Genomic DNA, 5,604 nt, shown 5'->3' on the forward strand with positions numbered 1-5,604 from the left:
CACACACGCACACACACGCACACACACGCACACACACGCACACACACGCACACACACGCACACACACGCACACACACGCACACACACGCACACACACGCACACACACGCACACACACGCACACACACGCACACACACGCACACACACACAGGTTGATGATCCGAGATAGTGGGCGGAGCTTACTCATCATCGTCACTGAGCTCAGGTATGTGAATGAGGTGTCACTTACTGATATGCGGCTCTCCGCCCTCTTCTACATACCCGAGCTCCTGATAGGATAAATCGCTGTGATTGACAGAAGCCCTGTCCCGCCCACTAATCAAGCATTTGACAACTGGCTAACGGTTAAATCGCCGTGATTGACAGGTGACATAGAGCATGACCCCGCCTACTAATCGAACATGACACGCCCATTAACCAAAAATACCCTGCCCACTACCCGAACATGCTCCACCTACTAAGTCAATATGCTCCGCCCCCTGACCGAGCACAGTACAAATGTTGCATTGTTATGTACAGTGTCGTGTGAAGTTGAAGATCATTATCTCTCTTGAACGTTTTTGCAATGTATCGTCCAAACCGTTCCACTGATGATGCCATCTCTACGACCCTTCATCTGGCCCTCACCCACCTGGACAACAAGGACTCATATGTATGAATGCTGTTCGTAGACTTCAGCTCAGCATTCAACACAATCATTCCTCAGCACCTGATTGAGAAACTGAGCCTACTGGGCCTGAACACCTCCTTCTGTAACTGGATCCTGGACTTCCTGACTGGGAGACCTCAGTCAGTCCGGATCGGAAACAGCATCTCCAGCACCACCACACTGAGCACTGGGGCACCTCAGGGCTGTGTTCTCAGTCCACTGCTGTTCACTCTGCTGACTCATGACTGTGTAGCAATGCAGAGCTCGAACCACATCATCAAGTTCGCGGATGACACGACCGTGGTGGGTCTCATCCACAGAAACGATGAGTCAGCATACAGAGAGGAGGTGCACCAGTTAACAGCCTGGTGTGGAGCTAACAACCTGTCTCTGAAAGTCGACAAAACAAAAGAGATGGTTGTGGACTTCAGGAGAACGCAGAGAGCCCATTCTCCACTGATCATCGATGGATCCTCCATGGAGATCGTCAAGAGCACCAGATTCCTTAGTGTTCATCTGGTGGAGAACTTCACTTGGTTGCTTAATACCAGCTCCATCACCAAGAAAACCCAGCAGCATCCCTACTTCCTGAGAAGGCTGAGGAAAGCTCATCTCCCTTCCCCCATCCTGACCACGTTCTACAGAGGGACCATTGACAGCATCCTGAGCAGCTGCATCACTGCCTTTCTTTCTTTCTTTCTTTCTTTCTTTCTTTCTTTCTTTCTCACTTATTCATTTATAATTTCTAGCTGATAAACAAGACCAAATTATTTATTTTATTATAATTTTTTTTTATTTTATTGAGAGCATCTTGAACAGCTGCATCACTGCCTGGTTTGGGAACTGCACCGTCTCGGATCGCAAGATCCTACAGAGGATCGTGAGGACGACTGAGAAGATCATCAGAGTCTCTCTCCCCTCTATCATTGACATTTACACCACACGCTGCATCCGCAAAGCAAACAGCATTGTGGATAACCAAACACACCCCTCACACACACGCCTTACACATACCCCTCACACACACTCCTCACACACACATTCTTTACACACACCCCTCACACACACACTCCTCACACACAAACTCTCACATACACCCCTTACACACACCCTCACACACACCATCACACACACACACACTCCTCACACACAAACTCTCACATACACCCCTTACACACACCATCACACACACACTCCTCACACACACCATCACATACACACTCCTCACACACAAACTCTCACACACACTTCTCACACACACCCATCACACACACTCCTCACACACACACACTCTTCACACACACTCCTCACACACACACACACACACACACACACACACACACACACACACACACACACACACACACACACATATATATACACACACACACACACACACACACACACACATATACACACACACACACACACACACACACACACACACACACACTTGTGAGACCACAGTGTTGGACTTTTCTTCCTTTCTTTCATTATTTTTTATTTCCTGCTTTCTTTCTTTCTTTCTTTCTTTCTTTCTTTCTTTCTTTCTTTCTTTCTTTCTTTCTTTCTTTCTTTCTTTCTTTCTCTTTTTCACTTATTCATTTATAATTTCTAGCTGAAAAAGAAGACCAGAAACATATTTATTTTATGATAATTTTTTTTTATTTTGTGTGTTGCTCTGCTGAGCCACTAGGGAGCTCCACACTGATGGGCTTTGGAAACACACACACACACACACACACACACACACACACACACACACACACACACACACACGTCACCACTGTGGAGAAGAGATTTCAGTGTTGATGTGTGAAAAATTAGCCTAATGAAGCTCAGATGGCTCATCAAATCAGGTGTGAACAGAGCACCTGATCTCCCTAACACACTTCCAAACTCTCACTCACACACACACACACACACACACACACAGAGAAGTGTGTATATACAAAGAGAGCATGAAAAAATGAAATACAAAGAAAGAAAGTGTAAAGGAGAGAGGGGGGTGAACAGCACGATGTAGTGATAGAGGAATGGAGTGAAGATATACTGTAAAAGAGTGATGAGGAATGAAAGAAAAGAACAGAATAATGGAGAAAAAGGAATGGAGGTTTGAAAGCTGAGGCTGCAGATTAGAACTTTCAGCTGATACTGACAAATGGCTCTGAGTTCCATGACTGCAGAAAGGAAGTAAAGCTTCCAAGACTAACCACATACTACTATCTCTTCATACACACACACACACACACACACACACACACACACACACACACACACACACACACACACACACACACACACACACACACACACACTTGAAATGAGATTTTAGACGTTTCATCAGCACAGACAAATAAAACCTGGTCAGTAAAACAGGTCCTTGTTCGACTAATGAGTGTGGGGTGTGTGAGCAGCTGCACCTTAACCTTCGAATGAGGGAGCGAGGGAGAGAGGAAAAGAAAGAGAGAGAGAGAGAGAGAGAGAGAGAGAGAGGATCGATAACTTGAGAAAAAAAGGCAAGTGAAGCGAGACGACCTATCGTGAGGAATTATACTCGATAACCTGACAGTGTGTGTAATCATGCATGAGTGTGTGTGAGCATACATGTTGTCCTTTTCTTACTCACATAGGAATTTGTGTGTGTGTGTGTGTGTGTGTGTGTGTGTGTGTGTGTGTGTGTGTGTGTGTGTGTGTGTGTGTGTGTGTGTGGCAGCAGGTGCTCGCCTGCATGTATTCTTATAAAGACCCAGGTGGGAAGAAGAGATGGGTTTTGTGTGTGTGTGTGTGTGTGTGTGTGTGTGTGTGTGTGTGTGTGTGTGTGTTTTGTAACATACACTAAATGGCTAAAAGTTTGTGGACATCTAAGCATAAGATTGACATGCGGAAAATGTCATCCTGTACCATTGTATGTCTCCAACTTTGGGGGAAGAACCACATATGGGTGGAAACATCAGGTGTCCAAATACTTTTGTCCATATTTATGTAATATCAGTAGCTGAGGATTTTTGTTTTTGAATGAACTGATGATAGAGGGTTAAAGCAGACTAAAGTCCTGTGTTCTGGATTGTAGCTGTAGGACTTGAATCCAATCTTGGACTTGAGACCAGTCTGTAGACCAGATCTAACACCAGGGCTTGGGCTTTGGGCTAAATACAAGCTGATAGAAATCTTCAAGTTGATAGAGATTTAATTTGCAGTGGTTCCTTCTTCTAGAAAACTCTAATAACTGGCGCAGTGGATGACTGACGCCAACTAGTAAAGACAGCTAGCGTAAATGGCTAATATTCTTCTAAGTTCTTCAGCATGTGTGATACTGGCTGCTAAAAAAATCTTGTTTCCTGATGGCGGGGGAGAAACAAAATCCGTCTGCAGTGAGCAAGCAATCTCCTGATGCGATTGCATATTCTTAGTATAAGAACACATCGATCGCAAGAGACTAGGAAGCGCTTTTGTTGCTAGCGAGATAACTCTCACAACAACAAAGGCTCAGAGAGAGAAATCGATCGGCTCGACTTCGCAACTCACATCATTTCAGCTCGAATAGGAAGCGTGTGTGATGACTGAGGGAAAAAAAATGGGAGGTGAAAGTGTCCCACCACTGGACAGGCATCGAAATTAGAACCATCATTCACCTTGATGAAGTCCATGCAGAAACGGATCTCCCTGGACACGAGCACAGGAGGACTCCTTTATTACTCCCGTACCGAACGCTTTCTTTTGTGCTTCACCAAGAGATACACCTGAGTGCATACAACCACCCTGGGGGCAACTGTGGTGAGATCTGTACACAAAGACGGGGGAGAAAACACGTCTAAAGTGTCGAAGCAACTGAAAAGTGGAGCACCTTTGAGCACTGCAGAGCAACGAGGTCCACCTCTATCCTACAGTTTTAGGTGCCCTGTGGGGTACATCTCCCAAAACATCTGAAAATAGCTTTTTGTCTTCAACTTCTGATGTGAACTTCTGCCAGCCATTGTTTTCAGACTGAACACTGGTTCACTTTCTAATGCTGAAAAACGTATACATTTTGCATAAAAGCTAGGCTCCATCTCCCAGATGCTCTGATGCTGTATGGTGTAATTGCATTCAGGTCTCAGCAGGCATCTGTAGGAGTAGAAGATCCTCTTGGCAAATGTAAATGGCTGGTCTCATTCTTCCAACACCATTAAGCGGTGACCCTCTGGGGACAAACCAACCAGCACAAATGCTCCAGATGGCTCTGGGAAGATGAACTAGCTGGAGCTGCCAGCTGGACGTGTTATGAGGTGGCTCCATATCCTAGTTTAGGACACAAGGTTTCAAGTTTCAGGCTGATCACGTGTCTCCTCAGCGTCGGATGTGAGCATTGTGAGAAACTACAGACTGCTTCAACACTTTAAGATACATGTTAGAATGAACTCATTTTCCAAATGGCTTAAACATTATCGAGGTGATATTAATTAATAAAGAATATCAGATAAGCAAATTTTACTATACATTTGTGTAAAGCGTAAATATGTTGATTAAAATATGAAAATCTTGAAAAGTATTTAATGTGCTTTTAGAACTGAATCACGTATAAATTTCTGGAAAAAACCCACACGTTTATTTATTTGAAGAAGTTTATGTACTCAATCTAAATGTGTTCTTACTGTGTATTGGGTCTAAAAATGTAAACTAAATAATACAGTCTATAGTATGACCAAAAGTATGTGCACCCCTGAAAATCACACTCACATGTTTTTGTTGACCGTCTCAATTCAGATTAATTTTTTTAACTCATAAAAAAGTTCCACTCTTCTGCATTGGTGTTTAAGGACGTTGTGGAAGTTGTGGAGGTTGAGGAGGTTGAGGAGGTTGTGAAGGTTGAGGAGGTTGAGGAGGTTGTGAAGGTTGAGGAGGTTGTGGAAGTTGTGGAGGTTGAGGAGGTTGTGGAAGTTGTGGAGGTTGAGGAGGTTGTGGAAGTTGTGGAG

Source organism: Silurus aristotelis (genome assembly GCF_946808225.1).
Source record: "Silurus aristotelis genome assembly, chromosome: 27".
Taxonomy (NCBI): domain Eukaryota; kingdom Metazoa; phylum Chordata; class Actinopteri; order Siluriformes; family Siluridae; genus Silurus; species Silurus aristotelis.